Raw genomic sequence first — 23,181 nt, 5'->3', positions numbered from 1 at the left:
TAAATGTAAACAGACCTGTGTAGTCTGCTAAGTCAGGGGTGTGTAAGGTGTGTGGCTTGGGGCTGTGCTCTTTAATAAAACATTTTAAACATGTCTTATGTGTGTCAAAACCCCCCATGTATTTCAAGAATCTTAGTATAAACTTTGCTAGATCATTGATCCTTGAAAATACCTTGTTCATAGAAAACACATCATTGGAGAGTCTGAGCGGTAAATGGTAGTATTTGGTTTGTACTTAAAACTCCTTTTTCCAAAGGAATTAAAGCATCAGGAATTTTAGAATTTAAATTTTCATATAAGGTTTTTACAGACTTTTTTTTTCAGACAGCATTCCTCAAGCTTATTACCATTTAATAACTTTGATGTAGGTAATTGATTTATTTGGCTCAGGCAAGTTACTTGGTGAAAAGTGAGCACTTCAGCAAAACCAGTCATAGCTGACATCCTTGTGGAGACAGAAAAGGTCCCAATCAAGCTGTCCATCAAAAGTGAACTGTTTATTTCCTGAAATTATTTTCAGAGCATCATCACACAATTTAATAGCAATGTGTTCAGTATATGTTTTCTGATAAAGAAGTTATTACTATTCAGAGACCAATTCAGCAACACTGGCAAATGTTTTTCTTCCTTCACTTAAGTGTCTGTATTGACCTATCCTATAAATCTGAGGAACCTTAGCTTCTTTTTTTTTTTCTAAACCCTTTTTTCAGCTTTTAAAAAAATTAAAATCTTTATTTGTTTGTGTTAAAAAGTAAAAGTGAAGGAAACGCATGATTAGAGAATTGTATTTTACAATACATTAAGATGCATGCTGTGATAGAAAGTGGAAATATCTAAAAAGCATGACATTATCAGCAAATTTGTGAGATTGGTCCCACTCAAGATTCCTGAAACTACTTATTATGTCCTATTATTTATGTTAAAGAAGTGATTTGAATACAATTAGAACATTCTGGATTGCGCTGTTGTAAAAGTTACTATTTCCAAATTATTGGTGCCTTATTTCAGAGGAAAGAATGCTACTTCTCCAGCTGTATGCACAATAAGGAAGGAATACTTCTTGGGTTACTGCTATACAGACCACCACTTTTAGGCTCCTGGATGATGATTCTTCCAAGAAAACAAAGACTTTTGAGAATCTCTCTAACGACTAAGAGACACACACAGAACAGGGAGCAATACAAGACTGTGCCTCTAGGCTTCTCTTCTGTAGATCCACACTGAACTCCATGAGCCTGCTCCCTTGGACCTCTTCAGCCTCTCTTCTGCCCTGTTTGCTAAGATTTAAGCTGTCTTTGAGTTTTCTTGCAGGAGCAGACCTATTCTAAGGGGTTGTTGTTGTGTGACGTTAAGGGTTGCAGATGTGAATGGTGGAAAAAAAAGTGAAAAATAATTCCATTACTTCCATATATGTAAAATGAATCCTCAGAAAATGAAATCTGACTGTGCCTTTGACTCTTTAAGTGGGGGAAAAATGTTTTCCTGACCATTAGTACTATTTTAAAAGCCCATTTAATTACAGGCAGTAGCTGTTTATTACATTATACCATAATGGGCAGTGAGACAGTAGGAATTTATATTTTTCCTGCTTTCATGGCCACTGAAGAATATATGAAAAAAATAAAAAATACAATAGTGGAAAAAAGAACTTAGAGTTTCCCTGATCAACAATCTGAGGGACTTTGCTTCAATACTTTAGAGTTAAAATGACTGGCTTTTCTTAGACTTTTGCTTTCCCACATGTCAACAAGTAGATATTTACTCTCTGGGCAGAACCAGTCCTGGAGGCAGGATGTAGCTTTATTTACTCCCTTTATCTTCGTCATTGTTCTTCCAAGGAGTTGCCAATCTCATGTACTGTTGCAATCTGTTTAGTTCTGCTGAAGTTGTGCTTAGTAGGATGGTTTGCACTACTTCCTCTTACTGTGTATGCTTACAGTGTTTAACTAAATCCCATATGATCTTCCAATTAACCTCAGAGGTTAAGCCTACCTGAAAAGGTTGAACACACACAGCCTCGTGCTGAAGCAACCTAAGCCAAAAGGATCAAAGTTTATTGTAAGGTTTCCAGCACTTCCTGACTAAAGCTAGCTCTTGTATTTACTTATTTATTTTATCTTAGTTTGGAGCCATTACATCTTCTTTCAAAGCAGGAAGCGGAGATCAGTGCAACTTTTATGTCTTTTATTTCTTGCTCAGTGATCTAAAAAACATCCCAAAAAAGATTTTATTTTAATCAGCAGTCAGTTTATCTGGCATCACAGTTTGTTTCTTGCACTTGAACTCGGGTATGGCATGAAACCTTCTGCAGTCTTGTTGGTTGGTGTTTTTCTCCTGAAAATAATGGCCAAGGGCTGCTGACAGCTCTGGTTTTCACATCTCCTTACTTTTCATTAGTATCTGTCAGCAGTCTTTGGTGTCATTGACTGTGAGTTTGTCAACTTGCTCACAATTCAATGTGAGGGACTAGGCTGTTGAGTAAGTTCATTCTTTCCTTTTGGAGTTAGGCCAAAGAACTAAATGAGGACATGGAAATTTTCTATAGGGACTGCTTCTTCTCCCTTCTTACCCCCAGGTGGAAAAAAAATTAGGTTTTTCCACTTACACTGTCGACAGCATACAGTGAATCTCAGCCTCATCTAATTATTATCAGTCTTACCCTCCTCTGTAACTTCAAATTTTCTAGTAAACTCTGGAGCTTTTGTAAATAGAGGTCACAAAAAAGCGAGGCCAGGAACCAAGTTAAACAAAGATCCTGAAGGACTCAGTGGGAATGGCTTGTGGTTGTCTTTTAGTAAGGAGTTTTGTCCACTTAACAAACCACAGCAGTTGGTGGAGCAGTTGGGAGGGAGTGAAGCTGTTATCTCAGGTGTGAGCAATTAGTCAAGAGTACACTTCTAAAAATTGAGTCCAGTACAATTCTCATGAAAATTCCTCTTAGAGTTGTCCTGGATTACAACAGCTCTTGTGATGTGTGAATTACCTACCGTAATCTAAATGTAGACAGGGCTGTAGTCTGAGAACCATTAGGAGTTTCAGATGGACAAGCTTAACAAAAAGAGAACAAAATCTTGCTTTTGTTCAGAGAACAAAACCATAGGTGCTTGGTTTTGTTCTCTGAATGATTCCCTCTCTTGATTTATTTCTCTGAAAAATCACTTTAGAATTACGTGACATATAGTTTATATGGTTCTGTGGCAGAGAGATAATGGAAGAACTCATTTATCTGTGTCTTTTGGCTTTTGGGGAAGGAGCAACTTGTTTTTCAGGCTTTTTTTTGAAGGAAAAATGCAATATATATTGCCTTTGGTTTTGTCTTCTTTCATGAAATACAAGCAACTTGTTTCATGCAGTGAGTCTGTGGAGCAGAATACTCTCTAATTCCTAAGACATCATGATTAAAAAATAAACTTCTTCTCTGCTTTGGCCAAACACATAATTCTTACCATCTTTGGTGGATTCCAAAGGTGTATATGAGAAAGTGGATGGGGATTAATACGTGTTTTTAAAGAGAGGTAGTATGTGAAATGAAGAATTCAAGATGTTGTCTCTATCCTTTTACATTAGAGAAACTTTACCTTTCTAATACTGTTTGTTGTAGCTGCATTTTTGAAACAAACTCGAGATGAGTCCTTCTGGAAGAGAACACAGCTCACCTTCAAGGCTCCTTTTAAACTCTCCAGCTTCTACCACCAAATCTCTAGTAGTGTCTTCAGACATTTTAATTTGGCTGTGCATTTGTGTCATCTACCATGATGGCTATCAAAGACTATTTAAGGACTTCAGGTGCAAGTAAAGGTGATGTCTGCTACTTTCAGTGTAAACTTTTGCCCTTTTGGTTGATAGCATTTGACCTTGGTTCTGTGTCTGATTTTTTTTTTTCTGACTTCCAGCTATTGAAAATTATGTTCTTTGTCTGCAAGGTAAGTTGTAATAATAATTTTTGCAGATGTTGTCATTTGCCTTTAGAGGGTTATTTTAGGGTTCAATTCTTTGTGAAAAAAAATTCAAGATTTCAAGTTTTTTGGGGTTTTTTAGTTTTTTCTAAGCTGGTTAGCATGCTCCCAGGTATGAGTAATGTACACCTCCAATTTAGCATAAAACCACTTCTACTGCTACATTCACTAGAAGTATTAAAGGAGGTTTGCTGGTATCTACCTTTAATATTAAAGCCTAAAAACATAAGAACTGTCTTAGTGGCTCCCAGTAAAGCCTGTTTCCTTACCTTTGCCAAAAGGAGGATTTGGGGGTTTGGCCCAGTCCTTGAAATTTCTTTCTATATTCAGCTGTCTAAATACAAATCAGACTGTATGCAGAGAACTTGGGTGTGTTGGAAAAATCTGTAATGAACCTTAGGTTTTGAGGTGTCAGGAGGCTGTTTTGGGGATCATGTGCTTGGAGCCAGGTGACAGCTTTCTCCCTGAAGGTGCCCAAGCCACCATTTGGCAGTGTTTAATCCAAGAGCTGGGATTTGTCTGTCCTCTTTTTCAAGGATAAAAGTCTTACAGCCACAAGAGCTGTGGATCGTTCTCCCAGTGTTTTCCACTCTGGCATGCTTCCGGTGTAGAAAAGAGAAAAGGTATTCCCAAGCCCATCTTATCAGATGGGGTTTCAGCCATTTGCCCAGTTTCAGGTCACCTCAGTTTATCCCCTTCAGCATTACAAATTAACCCAGCATATTTTCTGGGAACAAGGAGTCATAAACATAGTAATAACAACTGTTTTCCACATTAGTTTGCTTCCTTTTCTGGGTTACAAAACCCTATTATTATTATTGTTTACATTTAAACAATGAGAATGCTCTGTCCCTGCACACCAGCCTCAAACCCTTGTGGTCCACAGAACATTTGTGGATGCTCTATAGCACACTCATGGTAGCATGCTGCTGCCCTGAAGTCTCCTCTGCAAACAATGGGCTTGTTCAATCTTGAATAGTTTAAATTTTTCTAAAACTATTTCCTCTATGTGACCATGTTTATTTTAGAAAGGAAAAAACAGAGATTGCTCTGGTAGCCTGCAGAAGGCATCGGTGCTTTGGGGGGGGACATGTTTTAGAGCACAGTGACAACAGTTAAGCAAGTGAGAGGAGGCAATGTGGTACAAAACAATAATATAAAACCAGAGAAAACGTGACAAAGTAGGCTTTGGGTTGCAGTGTGCCAAACTGTGGAGTACACCAGAAATACACTGATTAGCTGCCAATCTCTGCTGTTGCTTGGGAGGCAATAACTGGTGGAACTGCTGCCACACATGGGAACAGGCTTACATTAGATCTATTTCTCAGCATTCAGGCTTCAGGAGAAACTTTGTTTGCTGGTTTATAGCACAGTGCTTGCTCTAAAGTGCTCCCTGCAAGAGGGGTATTTGCACAAGCTCTTTATCAGCCAACTGCTGCTGGCTGCACCTGTAAACCTTTGATGCCTGTGAATTCACCCCTGTGGGGCTGGCTGAAGCTAAATACCTCTCAGCTGCCAGGGAGTGCCAGGCAGATGCAAGTGCTTTTGGGCAAGCTCATAGTAGAACTGAGTTTTTTCCTTCCACTCAGGTGCAATGACAGCTTCTTTCTGCTTGCCCGAAGAAGAAAACATGAAATCAGCTCAATGAAGTCAAGGCTTTTTGTTGTTGGTTTGTGGAGGCTAACATACTAATATGCTGTTACCTGTTTGTAGCTGAGCTGCTGTTTTCTTCACTAGTTAATAAAATAGACTTATTAAAAATAAGATGTGCAATTTTTTTTTGTGCCCTAAAGAATTACATGCCAGTAACAGCAAGGACTTGAAACAGCCTATATATAACACATATTCAAATTTGTTCATAGCACAGGAGAAGATATTCCATTGAAGAAAAAATCCTGAGAACTGATGCACATTTCCAGACTCAGAATGGGGAAAAAATGGAATATATGATACCTTATACCCTTATACCCTTATACCTTATACCCTTATACCTTACTCCCCTAAATGCTGTGAAAAAGTGTGTACAAGATATTTCCTAAAGAAAATTTCAATTTCTTGCCCTGAAACTTCCCTCAAAAATATAGTTTAGCAAATAAATCCTTGTTGCGAAGTGGGGGTACTTTTAATACTCTTAATATCACTTTGCTGTTGTTCTGTTTGTCTGAGGAATACATTTAGTTCTTTGCTGATCTTTTGAACTGGATGGGTATCTGCATTTGCCATCCATGGTATTGAGCATTTTGTGTCCTGGAAAGGTGTCTGTAGGTGTTGAGCAGTGGCTGAAGGGCTGCATTGTGGGGCTGAAAACAGCAGCACTTACAGGACATGCTGTGTTTGAGCATGGAGAGATGGAGGCTTTTGGCAATGGACATAAAAACTGTCATGTTGGAAATACACTGTTAAACACTTCTGTAGGATGAGACCTGAAGTGAAGGGGCCTCATTTGCTGCCACTCCAGAGCAGGGAACTACAAAGAGTGCTCTCACCTTTGATCCACGTGCCTTGTGCTTCTTCGCTTAGTGCAAATACAGGGGTAAAAGCTCAGTTCAAATTATGTTGAACTAATCAGGTACAGACTTGGTAGGGCAGGAGCTGGTGGAAAATAAATGCATTTTTTTTCAGAGTCAGCAAGAGGAAGAGCAGAAAAAAAAAGCTGGGAGTTGTGTCTCTGTTGTGTCTTATTCTTGTTAGATTCATGGGCATTAGTTCAGCTGCTGCATGTGTCAGAACAGGTGGAATTTGCTCTTTGGCCTTTGTTTCATCTTTCTTTACATCTTCATTCTCCTTATGGAAAGGAGAAGAAACACAAAACTGTTTCAAAAGCCTCTTGGGGTTGAGGCATTTTCCCAGAGCAGCAGATGCAGGGGACCCCAGAAGCATTGCTTTCTGTTAATTGTGACACCCTAATTGGTGGAGGCTGGCAGGTTGATGTGGAGGGCTGCCAAGTTTATATAAGTTTGCATAACTACATCCCTTACATGGCTGGTGCATCTCTTTCTGCCATTGCTCATCTCAAAATAGTGTGAAGGTTTTAAAGGAGGGCTGAAAAATCCAGCCTGATGAGAGGCTGGTGCTCCTAAACCACCCTTGGCAGAGGTGGGGTTTTGTTGTCTCACGCCACAAGCCAGCCTGGGCTGTCACACCTGGGCCCAAAGCAAATACAGTAACAGGGCAGGTAGCTGGCTGTAATGTGGAAAATGAGGGTAATGCTGCTGTTAAAAAGCTTGTCCTCCACACTGCTTCCCTGAATGGGCCAGGAAGCATCCCAGGAGACTGGAAAAAAAGGAGAATGTTGCTTTAGGTTGATTTAAATCACAGGGACTGGCTGCTTTTTCAATCAGGTAAGGACACAGGCTTCCTGTTTGGATCCTGGAGACTGGAAACAGGACATGGCTACAGCTGCTGTGCTGCAGTTGTTTGTGGATGTTACAACAGCTCTTTGCAGACTTAGGGGTTTTTTTAATCCTATTTTATAGAAGTGGCTGATTAAAGAAATCACTGCCTTTTAAAATAATATGTTAATAGTTTCTTTAAAATCCTGCATCTACAAAATAAAAAGGCCAGGTGTTATTTATATGTCTTTCCACAGAAAGCAACTCCTGTGAGCTTTACCTCTTTTCCACTGACTAGATTCAACCAAGAATATTGTGCTGCTAAGTACAAGGGATGAGGTATTTTGTTCTCTCAATGTGGTGAGACTTCCTTTCTTTGAAGGAAGTGAATTTTGGTTGAGAAGCAAAAGCAGTTCTCCTGGTTGCCTCTCCAGAAGGAGTCAGTCTGTTTTCTGCTTCTTTCCTTTTTGATCAGTGGAAAATGGCCTTGTCTTTTGCTGGTATTGAATATCTTCTTGTCTTGAGGAAAATGTGAAGCTTGTTGAAGCCCAGGAAGGTGAAAGAATTGGCAATGGGAGAAATTGAGATACCATTTTGGAAATATTGAAATGGGGGGAATGGTGACCTTTGAGGATTGCTCAGTGCATTTGCTTTCATTTTTCACACTTTTCCCATGTGTGGGGACTTTGTGGGTTGCACAGCCACAGACAGCTTGCTGCAGTGTGCACGCCTAGGCCACAAAAATTCCAAATCATGAGTCAAAATCAAAACTGCCTTGATAAGTAAGAAGACTGTGGCATTTTTATCCTATCAGTTATGTAGATTTTACCATTTTCAAGTGTGATGTCACAACAGTGTGGGTCAGATTTATGCAGTGTAAGGAGGACTTCAGGTTGGTAGCCCATTCTGAAGAATTTTGCTTATATTTGCCAATCTAAGATGACAAGTAATGATATGATCTTATAACCAGTTTTTTTCTATTCCATTTGAAGCTATGAGTAATCCTTCAGTACTGAAATATCATAATTACTTGTCCAAACCCGCCCCAATTGATTATTTTAGAGATGTGATGGAATGAATATTCTTTTAGCTCTTAATTTTGCCTCACATCAAAACAGGTCTCTCTTCTTGGCTCTCTGTCCTGTTTGCTCTTTATGGATTTTTGGAAATGATGATTTCTGCAAATTTTCCTTTCTTTGCTTTGTAATAAATAGTTTTGTAGCCTTTATCTGTGCTCATCAGCATTACAGGAGCATATGATATTTTCTTTGGAACCGGTTCTTCTACAACTTTTGACCTGAAAGTTTTTCTGTTTCCCGAGTATCTTGTTCATCTGGAAAAAAAAAAAGATTGTGTACTTTAAGAGTCATAAAAAGGGTTTCCTATTGCTGACAAAGTTTTATTTTATACTTTGGCTACAAATATATTTGTGGTTGTGGCAAAACACTTCATTGGTTGTAGTGGTCTCTGTTGGTTTTCCTTGCTTACTGAAATAATATTTTTACTAATATCTATGTTACAGAATATATAATAAACCTGTTTTTCCTTTTCCTGTGCCGCTTTCATAATATATTTCTGTTGTTATTACTCCCTGTTGAGTTCTCCTTTCTGCTGCCACTAAGCTCCACATCCATTTTTTTCCTACTTCATTTGCTCCTTTAGTCCCACTGGTGATATAAAAATGGATCTCATCCTCTTGATATTTCCAAATTTTAGTCCTGCCTTCTAGCCAAGCTCAGCAGTGATTTGGTTTCCATCTTTAATCACAGTTTTCAGTTGTCATCAGACTGCAATCTCCCACCTCTGCAGAAACCTTGAGCCCCAAGCCAGAGGTGCTCTTCTCTGTTTTAGCACTGATGCTCTGAGTCCTGCTGCTATTTGAGGAGTTAAAAAGGTCACATCCATTTCTTTGTTGGCTTTGCAGCTGTGGGCAGAGGAAACTGCCACTAAATACTGCAGAATAAAGTGCTTACTACTAACTCCTGTGTGATTGAATTAATCCTGGAAAAAAAGTCCAGGTTTTGTGTCTCTCTGAAATAAGAAACCTTGGTAAACCCTGCAGCGCAGCCAAGGAGAGGCCTATGGTTAAAGACTTGTGGAGGAGCTTGTTTAGAAAGGACATGTAAATAAAAAAGCATAAACTGATTAAAATTCAGTTCATAGAACACTGCAAAGATGTAATTTTTAAATTAGAAATTGAAACAGGTGTGTGATGACTGCATTCAGTGGCCAGGCTTCTGTCATGGCTTTGGGGAAAGCCCCTAAGAGTAGTCAGGAGGGGAGAGAGGTACCATCCTTGGTAAGGTGTTACTCTGCCTTAAAAATCACTGACATGTTCTTTTGCCTTTTGTTTTACTTCTTAGATACCTGGTGTGAAGGATGTGCAATCTTCAAAACTTTGAAGTTTATTACTGTCTTACAGTGCAAAGTGTACTTTTAAGATGGAATTTCTCAGCAGCTTTCCCTATGTTTTTTCCAGGCATTATCTTTTTGAAAGATAGTACAGGGTTCAACCTTTTGCCTGAACAGCATCCTTTTCTTTTAAGGTGCTCCAGCAACTATTTGTATTTTCCAGCATGCTCATTTTCAATGGAAAGAATGTATTTCTTCATGGATGGAAGTTATAATTGTTTGTTTTATTGTTGTTTCCTGACCATGATTTTTGATTGGTTGTACTTGCTTAAATTTAAGTTTGGGTATCATGTAGGGACCTTTTTTGATGACTTAGCATCCAAGCTAAAAAATTGCCAAAGCAGTTTCAAAATTAGTTTTGTTGCTGTGTGAAGATTGAACAAGCAGCTTAGTAGAATGGATTTATACAAACATAGATGTATATGTGTGTGTGTGTGTGTGTGTATAATGGGTGTATAAACTAATTTTAGTCCTTGGAATCTTTTGATGTAAACCAGACAGAATTGTAAATCTTGAGTTCTTGGTGACTTCAAAAAGAATGAAACCTCTTTTGCTTCCATTCTTTGAAAAAAACATCAAGAAGGAATTGAAGAAGAAAATTACTGGAGCTTTTACATAGGCTAGTATGCCAAACGAGAAGCCAGCAGATTATGCATCAAATTGCTCCATGTCTTCAAAACTCCACAAATTTGTAAATTCTGCAGCTGCAGATGTGAGGTGTATTTTGCTAGGGTTTTTTTTTGAGAGAGTATCCATTTGCATTATACTAAGGATGAGCCTACTAGGATAGCTCTTGTCATGCTGAATGCCACATTATTTTATTGCTGTGCTTTTTGCTAAGTACAGCACCCCTGAAGGAAAAATATGTTTAATAATTGTATTTAAATGTTGAACTTGCCAGACTTTAATGTCCTTTACCATGAACATTGCCACCCTTATGCTGCACATTTGCACATGCTTTATAAAGCAGCTGCAGTATCTTGTATATTTAAGCTACAGTTGTAGCTTCCTTCTCTGGGTTTCGTAAAACTAGGATAACAGAGTCTTTAACCTCAAATGACTTTGTATCTATCCTTTAACAGCTTTTCCCACAGTGTTTTCCTCCATTCTGCAGGCTGGAGCCTGTCACTCACATCCCATGCTGAAGTGGGAGGGAGAATTAACCTGAGTGCTGAGCTTGAGTGGATTTGAAATTAATTTCTTTGCATTTATAAATACATACTCTCGTGCCCACCAGGATTTTCTCAGGAGGGCTCTTGCTTCTTTGTGTTTTAATAGAGCTTAAATTTGCCCTAAAGTCTTCTTGCTAACATGCATGCCCACATAGCACAATTTTCTTCTCTGGTTCTATTTTAAGCTGGATCATGAAAGCCAGGGAGAGGTTTTCTGCTTCAGTGCTTTTGCTCTTTCTTTCTGCTCTTCTCTGAAATGCACAACAAGGAATTCAGGTATTATAACCACAGAGCAAACATTTCTCCTATGCACACAGGCCAAAATAGAGTGCTAACATAAAGAGCCATTTGGTTACTGGCTGGAACCCTCTTCTACCTGAAGAGTGTTTCCCCAGGTGCCCACCAGCCCAGCTTGCTGTGTAGAATGGAACTGCTAGGGAAAAAAATCACCTTTGCCTGAACACCTTTTAACCAGACACCTGAGACCAAGTTCCATGGAGGCACTCTGGGCTTCTGTCCCTCCAGCAGACTGGGGGGCAGGTTCCAAGGCTCCTCCACAGCAAACACTCTGTATGTACCTTTCCTTCACGTGTGCTGCTAAGTCTTGAGACACTGGTCTCTAAAAGAGGGAGGTGAAGGTATGCCTTGTTGGTCAAGATTGAAAGATAACAGGATTGGAACATACGGTGCTTTATTTTGGTGCTCTTAGCCACAGACATTATTACATCTTGATCAATCTGGAAAAAAACTCCCTGGAGGTGTTCAGGGCCAGGTTGAATGGACCTCTGAACAGCCTGGTTGAAAAGTGTCCCATGGCACAGGAATTAGAACTAGATGATATTTTAGGTCCCTTCCAACCCAGGCCATTCCATGATTCTATATTAAATGTAACTGCGGGGCGTGGAGATTTAAGGCTAGGAAGGAATAATCTGGGTGGGATCCTGGAGGATGACTGCTAATCTAAGAAATTAAATTGTTTTTAAACTAGTATTACGTTTTCACCTGAATGACTGGTTTCACTGATTCCTCTGAAGGCAAAGGCCTGTTAAAATGTGGTTGTCCATGTTGGATACAACATGAAGGGACTCTGGAGCAGTCATTGTTGATTAATAAAAGGATTTGTAGTTCTTCTCTCTCTTGACAATGAGAACAAGCACAACCAGCATGTCATATATGTCATTGTTTTTCCTCTTTTACATTCACGGAGGATTTTTTGGTTTTGTATTTCTTTTTCCTTACGGAAGTAGCCAGCTTGCCAAAGTGTCAGATTCCTGGATTTTATTGTGTGGATCTAGATGGGAGTGATTCCTATCTGAAGTAGCCAGCTTGCCAAAGTATCAGATTCCTGGATTTTATTGTGTGGATCTAGGTGGGAGTGATTCCTATCTGAAGAAGGGTGTAGTTCCTCTTTTGCATGGTTTTAATCTCTGAAGGAAGGCTATAAAACTTCCTCTCCCTCTCTATGGATGTTTGGAAAGTGTTCCCGTGTCTGCTTTATCATCATTTATTATCAATCAGATAATGAGGGTTCTATTTCCTGCATGCTGTGCTGCAGGTGACACCAAGCCCATGCCACCACTAACAGAAGTATCTGGTCAGCCAAGCATATTGCAGTGGACTCTCTGCCCACTGTTTGGTACCAGCTTGGTGCTGGTAAGTAAGAAGTTAATATCAGTGTGTGTACTTGCATCAGGTATCTGAGGCTGTTCTTCCTGGAGCCGTGCTGTAGTGCAGCAGCCAAAAATAAAAATGCTGTGAATTGTGATCTTTGTCTGAGGAGTACAAGTCATGATAGTGATCTGGGAGCACGCTCCACCCAGCGGGTTAGGTGGCTGTCCTGGAAAGGAGGGAGTCTGGGCTTGGAGCCGAGACATAGATCCTGTGTCTGACAGTGCAACAGATGCTGTTACCTGATCTGACAGGGGTCACCTGCTCCATCTCAGCTTTCACATGTGAGAGTATTTACATGACTTGTGGGAGTGGTGGGAAGACTCATTGACTAATTTTTAACTCTCTGCACAACATAATGTGCTAATCACTCATGAAATACAGAATAGTTAAGTAAAATATTTCTAAGGAGTGTCACTTCTTTTAAATCTACCTTTATTTAAAAACATCTGATATTGCTTAAAAAACTCTTGTGTTTTGTCTTATTACAAAATGTAATGGCCCCAAAATGAAACAGCAGCATTGAAAAAAAATTACCATGATTATATTCTTCAGGTCATATAATAAAGTCATGAATAGACATTAATATTTAATAGAACTTCTTGTATAGATGGTAGATTTATTAGAATACATCTCACTGGTGTGGGATTATCAGCAGTTCCTGCCCCGTGGCAGATGAGTGGTGGGAACACAGATGTGGGGTGCTTCAGAAAATAACCTCTAGTGTGGTCTGTGAGTGACCTGGGTTTGTTTTGGTTTGCTTTTATGGGATCGGTTGGAGTGCCAATGCAGAAATGGAGCTTTTTCCCATCTGCAAATGGGATTTTGGGAACAGATGTAACCATCAATTCAAGCTTTTTATCCTCGCTGTCCTCTTTCCTTGACCTCTCTTGTTGGGAGAGGACTCTTATAGCACTGTGAAGAGAAGAAAAACAATCCATTTGTTTTCATATGGCTGTTGCTGTCACTCGTACTCCTTGGCTCACTCTCAGTGAGTCTGAATGGCCGATAACTAATCTCAAGTGTATTAATTAACAGGTAGTCTGTCACTGGGCAATTACTGAAAGGATCAGGTAAAGCAAGTCTACTCAGCATTCATGTCTGAAAGATCATATAGAATACTTCTGTTCTAGTTTATTTTGTCATTTGTTACCTTATTTTCCATTGTCTTATTCATAAGATTTCAGTGTATTTCCACTTGCAAAGTCACATTAGTAGAATGCCTTTTTGCCAGCTCCTGCTGCTTGGGGTAGGCTCTTTCATAGGGATCAGGTGTTTGTTGGGTTTCCCACCAAGGAAAACATCCCATTTCAGTTCCACCAAAGACATGTGGGTGAGAATTCCCTTACCAATGGGAAAAGCTAACTGTATTTCTGGGGAGCTTTCTAGCCAAAGGTTCATTGGAAAAAGGGCAGGTAATTTCCCTGCGTGGAGTAGGGGTGGGTGGTAGAAAAAGATTATATACTAGATTTACTGTACCATTGTTTGTTAGAACTGGAGCTTTAAAGGGGAGGGGTTTTTGACAAGGCAACAGTTAGGATTAATTTTTTAATGCATTCTTAGGCTGGTAATGTTTGAACAGTGCATGTGTTCATATTTGAAGCAAACAGCTTGCATCTAATGCGTGCCGGCGCTTTATGCAGGAAGACAAGAAGTGGTAGCCAGCAGCCAGCAAGCCCTTCTGAGAACCTCTGAGCCTGCTGACAGGCACACTTACTCTGCATGTAATTTGAAGAAAGGCATTGTGCCCCCAGTGGCTTGGCTTCGAGTGAAAGATGGAGTTTTGCGCTCTCATTTTGCACTGAGGATGAGCTCACAGATAAATAGGTCACTGTCCACGGAACTATTTTGCTCTAAATCAATTAGAAGCAACATGACCTTAAGCCTGATCTCCTTGCTCTACAAAGATATTGCTGAATTGTGGCTGCTTCTGAAGAAATGCACAGGTGTGTCTAGTATTTCAAATTTTCTTAGTTGCTTGATTGCAGGTCAGGCAGGAACTTTGGCAGATAACGTTATCCTACTGAGGAAAATGGGATGTGTTTTAGTACAAAGGCAAAAGTTGTATTCTGCTTGTGGGCATTCATGTAGAAATATAATTTATTGGTGTGTGTGTGTGTGTGTTCTGTCCTTGTGTAAATTTGCAATGTATCATTTTATTTGCAGATGTATCTCTCAGTACACCATATGTATCCACAAAGGCTATTCCTGTATTTTACATGGAAGGTACTTTGCTCAGGATTCATTCATGCCGTGATTATGGTGATCAGAACAGCTGCTAAAGCTTGCAGGGAGAATTTGCTGTTGCAGAGAGCTGTCCTGCTGTTTCTGGTTTACACTGTGTTTTAATTTTCAACTCACTGCATTTTTGTGTGACTATCAGATACATAATTTCTCCTGATCCCTATTGGAGGCAGAGAAAAAGCAATATTTCTTTCACAGGATACAGTTTGGCATCCCCTAGTTGTTAGTATAGGCGGGTTGATCTAAAATGAATTATTTCTTTAATTCCTTCAGTCAGAGCTTTCTATAGAAATGTTGTTTCTGTTAAGAGATAATGAAATAGTAGAGATATTATTTGCTGTTAATAGTGCAGCCACAGTCCATTGCAAAATGAAAGCACGTTTTGTGGAACAGGGACAAGGAAAAATTGCGTCCTTATTCTGGTGCCTGAATCTACATTCCCAGTTCTGTTTTCTGCTTTTGGTATGCATGACTATTGCAGAGGAGACAGAGCTCTGAGCCCATGGACTGGTGTCTAACCTTCCAATACTGTTGCTTTTGAAATGTCAGATTTAAATAAAACAGGTATGTAAAGGGTAGGTCTTCTAACTAAAGGGTGCATCTTCTTACTAATCTTTAATTAGTATTATAAATTTTAAACACGTGAGTCTAAGTGCTCTGCTTCTCAAGCAGTGCTTGTTGCTACCAGGGGTAATACTAAAAGGCATGCTGCTTGGGAGAAATGAATGAAAGGTTTAAGAAAAATGAGGATAATCAGATGGAAAGGGTGGAGTAATCAGCCTGAGTAGCTTTTGTTCTTTATGTGCATCCTCATCTGCATCCCTGAGAGGGGAGGGGTGGATTTAGGAAACTACTGATTACTGTAGGAGACAGTGAATGTGGGACCGGGGAGTGTTTTGTGTCAAATCATGGTGGTGCCTATGTAACCATGCCAGGACTGCTTGTGTAAATTGCCAAGTTTAAAACTGGGTATTTTTATTTGTATTTTATCACTGAGAAATAAGTGAGCAGGGCTTTTGTTAGCAACTGCCAAGGCTTGATTCTCATCTGTTGACTGCCACCACTTCTTGTGGGCATGTTCAGTGTGCCAGTCGTGATTCCTTTCTGGAGAGCTGTTGGAACGTTCTGCTCAAAGTGGGCAGAAGGGTTGTCCCGTTCCCTGGCACTGTTCTTTCCTCTACCTCCTGAGCTCTGTATGGAGTATTTTTTGCGCCTACAGTCAGCAGAAGGGAGAAAATGTAAGTGAAGGAAAGGTCTCAGCAGGGCTGACTGTATTGCACTAAATGAGTCTGCAGCTGTCTGTGGGAGATACTGAACTGTGTCCATGTCCTGCCTCTGAACTACCTGAAGTAGTTCATATTTGCTGTGTTGTAGAGAGGCATGATGTGTCTCATCTTTTTCGTGGCATTAGACAGAAAGCCACAGTGCTTCAAGAGCTCTTCATTAACAACTCTTTCATCTGTGTGGTAAGGTGGGGCAGCCAGCTGGGTTATGAATTCAGCAACCTCTTCTTTAGAAGTAATCTGTAATCAGAGTCCCAAATACTGGGAAGTTTAAAAGTAAATGTTTTTGCTGAAAACTAGTACACAGCTCTAAACAAGCATCTTAGTGAGCGCTCAGTCCTTCTTTTTCTTTCACACTCACACATTCCCTTTCAAAACATTACTTTATAGATCTATAGTTACATGAAAAACTGTACTTGTGTGTACCATAAAATAATATATTGTCTCTTGGAAGTTATTCTCTCCATCCTCTGTGTTGTTGAAATGATAATAGTCAAGAAAGATCTTACTACCAGGCCCTGCAATGACTGGACAAGGAGCAGCACCAGTTTTAAATTGAAAGAGGGTAGGCTTGGATTGAGCATACAGAAGAAAATTATTTTTACAATGAGGATGGTGAGACACTGCAACAGGTTGCCCAGAGAAGTCGTGGATGCTGCACCCTGGAGTGTTCAAGGGCAGGCTGGATGGAGCCTTGGGCAGCCTGGTCCAGTAGGGGCTCTCCCTGCCTACAGCAGTGTGGTTGGAACCAGATGATCTTTGAAGATCTCTTCCAACCCAACCCATTCTGTGCAAGCTCACAATTGTTAGCAGGTGCTATAATTTATCTCCAGAATAGATGTGTACAATAAGCAATAAGATTTTACCACTTTGTTGCTTTATAAAAGTTTTTTTATAAAACATTTTTGTTTTATAAAAAGTTTTTTTATAAAACATTTTTGTTTGTTTTTTGAACAAACAAAAATAACTCAATGTTTAAAATCTTACCATGCTTCCAAAATAGCACAGAAAAATAGCATTCTCTGTGGTAGAATTGCCAGCTATTCATATTCATACAGGTCCTGTGTGTGTCAAATTTTCAGTTAAAGCATTGGGGCCTGCTTTGAGATCATATTTCTGAAGAGGAAGAGTTGAAAGCAGGTGGTTCTGATGGAGACAAACTTCCAGTTTAATTCTCTGAAACATGTCCACTTCCGCATATGTATTTAAGCTAAGTGATTGCATGATTAATTTTTAAGGCTCACTGAAGATGGGTCCTTTAGCTTGCATGTGGCTCTTCTACTCAGTGTTGATCTTTCCATTTTCTCTGTTTGGAAGACTTCCACTTCTTTGCAGAACTTTGATACTTAGAAAGCAAAATTCCTGTAATAATTTTCTCAGAGCATTAAATCTTACTAAAATGCAGTTGGCAAAATCTAATGTCTTTGTTATTCCGTAGAGGCTTGCTTCCTGAAGTACTGAGTGAGACACATCTGGGTAATTTCCCTTCTTATCACTTGGGTCCTGGCTAGGGGAACATTTTCTACTGCTCAGTTTTTATCTACTATTTCTCCATTAAAAAAAAAACAAACTTTGCTTTTTTGCAAAATCTGCTGCTTGTAGGTGACTAAGTACATCTAATACTTTAGATGTATTTTTATTCTGTACACTCAGCATGATTTGCAGTATTGGGGAGTTAACAATGCTGCAGTTTTGGCAATATTTAAGTGTGGTTCCTAGCAGTCTGAAACTCTCCTGCAGGAACTGAAAAGGGTTTACCAGGCTTGGCTTCCTTCAGGACATCCTGGAAAGAAGAGAGCAATATTGTTGTTGCAGTAGTAAGAGCATGCCGTACGCATGAGGTTAATTGTATATTTGGGTAGAAGTTACACCTGACACCGATGCTGCTTTGTCTCTAAGCCCATTTTGTGCTTAAGACAATTTTAGGCTTTAATACGGCTGCGTGGCATGATTCTAAGTTCCCCTTACTTCTCAGTTTGGAAAGAGAGTAATTGTTATGGCTTGAAATAGCACAAAGAATGTGTCTTTCCCACCAAAACAGAATGGGCACACTTGAGAATGCACGCAGCAAAAGTGTGGTAAAACAGATTAGATGCTGTAACTGGTAACACTTTGAGGTGTCTTGCAAAATTGCAACACACACCCCTCTCCCCTTTTGTCTTTGGATTTTCTTCAAGAGCAAAGAAATACTAGAGTTTGGGTTTGATCCCTAGATTGACTTTCTAATTATTACACCATTTTCTTCTGGTTACAGGTTAGCTAGTGTTTGGTCTCCCTTGTAAGCCATATCCAAACCTAAAGTTGATCCCTGACAAGCTGTGGACTACAGAATAGTGTGTCAAGTAGGTATGAATGATGAAGCAGAGCAGGAAGAAGCTGTAGTATTTAATACTCATAGTATCTTGTGAATTCATCAACTATACGTGAAAGGGAGGGTAGTGTATTTCGTCTCATGTTTGTGCTTTGAGGGGATCTTATTTTGGCAAAACAAGACAAAGAACTGTGTTGTCTTTCACAAAAGGGGAGGTGGAGGAAGAAAGAGAATAAAGTACCTTGGCGTATATAATAAGCAGTCAAGTCCAATAATACTAGGGTTTGAAAGAAACCAAAATCTTTGTTGGCTCTCAAAGTGGAATACCTGCTTTTGAGCAGATATTCAAAAATGCAACTCAAGAAAATGGGAACTGTTACACCTCCTGTCATTTTGAGCCAAGCCAACAGCATTGCATTTGCTGCATATCTCAAAACTTCTTTTTTTAAAGGAAGGATCAGTGTTTAATCTCCCTACCTGAAACCAAACCATCATTCTCATAGTTTTGTAGGTAGTCTTGTGCCAAATCCCCAACTCTGTGATCTCAGAGAGGAAACAGGTGGACACTGCAATTGCAGAAAGCAGAAATTAGAGTAAAGTAGGAGGTTCAGTAGGTTTCTATACAAAGATGTTGGGTTTTATTTTTTGTTCTTTAACCCATGACCTGCCTCTCATATTCTGGAGTTGAAGCCTTTGGGAATTAATTTGTGTGTCTTGAAGTAGTTGTGCTGTTCCTCAGATATGATCAATGAGGCAGAATTATCTAGTTTCATTTCAGTGAAATAATTTAAATATTACCAAAATGTAGGAAGTATGAGCACTGCTGCAGAAATATAATTTCTGGACTTTGTGAAGAATCTGTCAGGTTTTCTGATGCACTAGACATTTAAAACAAGGTCCAAACAATAAGTGCCTGTGTCCCCTGTGCCTGAGCATATAGTACGGGGAATATTGTTCCCAAGAGTTTAGATTTTCTTTGGCAATACCACTTTCAAGTCTTGACTTAAATAGAACCTTACTTAACTATCATAGTAGCAGGCCCCTAAATGGGGAATAATTAGCATGGACTCCAGGTTGCAGAAGGCTGATCAATTTCTTTATTGTACTATACTATACTCTATTATACTATTAAGAAAAAAACCATCACCCTTGCAGACAGTCCGATACAGCTTTGACCAGACTGGTCAATTAAATCCAAGCACCATCACCAGTGGCTAATTAAGAAATCACCCTTTGGTACACAAATCTCCATAACACGTTCCACATGTGCACAACAACAGGTGCAGCAAGTGAAGATAAGAATTGTTTCTCATTCTTTTCTCTGAGCTTTCTCACAGCTTCTCAGGAAAATTCTGGGAGAGCTATGTCTCTCTCTCTTCAGAAGACATGTGATTAGCACATTTAACACTGAAGATGCATGGGATTCCATCCTAGCCTGTTGGAGCACTGGGTATATAGTAGTGCTGTTCTCTGCATATTGTGACAATAGGCTAGTCAGTCTTAGAAAGTGTACACATTTTAGCAATGCCATGGAAGTGGAACTTGTATAAAGCATTGATTCTTTTGAAAGTAAAGGTATCTCAACTTAAGGATCTACTTTACATACCTGGGCTTTTGAGAGGAAATAGTCTTTTCTAACTAGGAGAGGAAATGGGAGATAGAGCTTAGCTGTAGTCTGTAAAGCTCTTAAAAGTAAAATTCTTATGTAACTATATAATTAAAAATGTTTATTGGACACTTAATGCCATATGAGGCTGTTTGGAGCACTAGTCTGTTTTATATTTCTTTGTGTCAGCTACTGGGATGCTGATAGAAGGAAAGAACTTGCATTTTCTGCTTGCTTAGGATATTTTAGCTTACAGGAAACAAACAAGTTGCAAAATTACTGTTTTGCCCTGGTGATAGTTCCCTTCCCAACTATATTTTAATGGACAACTGTGTTTTACATGAAAATTCCTGAATTTATTCGCTCACTTTTCCTGGCCCATCATTTTAATGATGGTGTAGTCTAATGAAATCAAAATGAAATTTTCCTGAAGGTATTTTGAAATGGTGAGATTTGAAATTTTAGTTTATGAGCACTTGCAGAAATTCCTGTCATCAGCCCAGTGTGGCTATAAATAGCATGAGGACCTGAGGAGCCTCATCTGCAGCTGTTGTGCCTGAGCATACCAAGCACTGAGCTCGCAGGCATTGTCACTAATCAGCAGTGATTTTTAAAATTCAGTTTTAAAGCTGGAAAGCTCACTTGGCATCTTGAGCAGCTCATTAGTTTTAGGTGGCTTAGAGTAGAAGAGGGCTTCTGTGCATCAGCTGTGCTGCTCTGGTTCTTCCCTGCTTGGGGGGGGCTTCACAAAGGAGCTGACTGTTAGCAATGGTGGTCGGGGGGTGAAGATGAAGAGGGAGGAATGAGGAAATGAAAGATTTGCCTTGGGGCTGAGAGAGATGAAGGGACTGCTCTGAAAGTCATTATCTTGCATTTATAATTACCAGATGGGAGGGTGGTTTAATGAAGGGATTTTTCAAATGAAGACCCCCTTCATAAAAGGCATTCAACTCTTTGGGTGGGTAAGCTGTTCCAGAGGAGAAGCAAAGCAAAACTGGCTAAGGAAAATACAATATTTCTTGAATTTAGGCATGGATTTCATAGAGAAGCTGTAGACAAGTTTTCATGAAAATTTTGCAGACTCAGAAAGAAAGAGGAGGAAGAAAAATTATTTGTCATTTGATTTCAGATGTGCTCCTGGGATCTGTGCTGAAAGGCTAACTGTGTCCGGATGTGTACAAATAGATCAGCTTTCAAGTCACTATAAAGTAATGGCCATAGAATTTCCTGCAGAACCACTCAAAGGGTGGTGTAATTCCAGCTGGCTTGCTGGGAATTTTATTAAAGTGGTTACAGGAGGCTCACAAGTCACATTGGGAGACTTCCTTGTGTGTAATGTGGGTGCAGTCAGTTCAGAGTACACTGAATGTTGTCTTCTTTGAAAATGGGCTTCAGCATGTCAGACAAACTACAAATGATGATGAGTTTTAGTTTGATCAGAAAAGAAAGAGGAGCTTTTTATCAATAAGGGAAATTCTTGACTGCAGTGACATTGATTGTTTTCTCTGATCCCAAGTTCTTCCGGGCTTGCTGGCACCAGGTAATCCAAGCACAAGTTATCTTTGTTCCCTCATGCTTAAATCTGTCATCCTGCTTTATCTGAAATGCAGTCAGGTGCTTCTGATGGGATGGGGTCAAGTCCCTCTAAGACATCTTTCTTTATCATTGAGACAGGACTATCAAAGCAAGGTTTAAATTGAATTAGAAGATATATCTGCAAGATTGTGGTTCACATTTTTAGTAAGCAAGGGTTTTTGTAATAAGAACCATATATTTAACTGATTCCTTTATGTTAGTAAGGTGACACTTCAGCCCTCTCTGACACTCATAATTTGAATACTAGATCATGTGAAGATTTTTTTAAAGAACCTCCAGTTATCAGCTTTAAAAAAAATACTTTACACATTTCCAGCTTTTTTATGTGTTGGGGTTTGAAAAATAGTAATAAAAAAGCAGTAGTAATTTTAAAGAACTTTGTATTACTGTTTATTATCACCTGCAATACCAGATGCACTATCATTTCCAGGGGCTTTCTTTTAAGAGAGCTCCTCAGGAAAGACAGGTTATTCAAGCATGTTTTGTTATGAGCAATTTTTTTCAGCAATGAATTTTGGGTCCAGTAAAACAGACAGACTCTTAGGTCTCTGCACTGAAGATACTGTATAAAACAGAAAAGGTAGAACAACAAAATAATAGGCTGTGTGAATCTTAATCTATTCAATACAAGTGAAACTTGATCCTATAAAAGTTCCTTACAAAACGGTCAGCAGATTTTCAATAATTCTGTATTTTTATGCGCACTTAATTAGCTTTACAAAAATGGAAATGATCCCTAAAGAATGTAGCAAGTGGCAGGTTCTTTATTTAAAGAATATTTCCAAGAAAATATTTTCCCCAAAGGCCATGAGAGTAAGGAGTGTGTGCTCTCACAGTCTATTTAGCATGTCTGCCTTTTGTTGCCTTATCCTTTTAAAGAAACAGCATTTTGAAGTAATGATGGACAACCTTGAAGTGAAATCAGATTGAACCCCAAACAAACTGTGATGAGCTCTCTTTTCCAGAGGGATGCTAAAAGTCACAGAAACAGTGCAGAGCAATGAGTCTTTACAATTGCATCTCCTCTGAAGGAAAACATACTGAAGAGGGATTTCTGGCTAAATCTATGGGTGATAATACTGGGTTCAAGCATATCCTGTTGAGCTGCTGGATGTGACCTGTTTGGCAATACCAAGAGTTGCATTTCCTTGCACTTTTTTTGTGCTGCTATTTTTTATTTTGGTTGTTTCAAATGATTGAAAATCAGCTCTGTTTTTAGTGCATACTTGGCTTTTAGAAGTATGTCTTGTAACCAAATCAAGAGCAAGATGAGATGGCTTTGGTGGAGGAGAGTGCAGCAGGAAGAGCAGTTTGGTGTCTGTCAGTGGGCACACTGTGCTGCTCCTCCAGTTGCAAACAGACAGGCTCTCACATTTGAGTTAAAACTGACTTTAAAACCAGGGGCAGGAAGAGATTATCTTTTCAGTGAAGTGGTATTTGACCAGTGTTGTGGGGCTGATCCGTGCAGGTGGAAAAAGCTGCTGTTCCTACCAGAGGGAACGATGGAGCAATCAAATCTAGACTTGGGTCTTCACCTGGCACAGTGGGATTCATCACAGGGCTACATGGGGAAACAGTGATCCTTATGTAATGATACATAA

General features: G+C 39.4%; 1 protein-coding gene across 10 annotated transcripts in view; it reads left to right on the top strand.

The window, feature by feature from the left end:
• MCF2L (MCF.2 cell line derived transforming sequence like) overlaps nt 1–23,181 on the top strand; it is a 146,832-nt gene that overhangs the window by 54,097 nt on the left and 69,554 nt on the right. The gene's annotated exons all lie outside the window — the stretch shown is intronic.

Source organism: Melospiza melodia, chromosome 2 (genome assembly GCF_035770615.1).
Source record: "Melospiza melodia melodia isolate bMelMel2 chromosome 2, bMelMel2.pri, whole genome shotgun sequence".
NCBI lineage: Eukaryota > Metazoa > Chordata > Aves > Passeriformes > Passerellidae > Melospiza > Melospiza melodia.
Note: the sequence above shows the minus strand (reverse complement) of the source record. Positions and strands in the feature narration are given on the sequence as shown.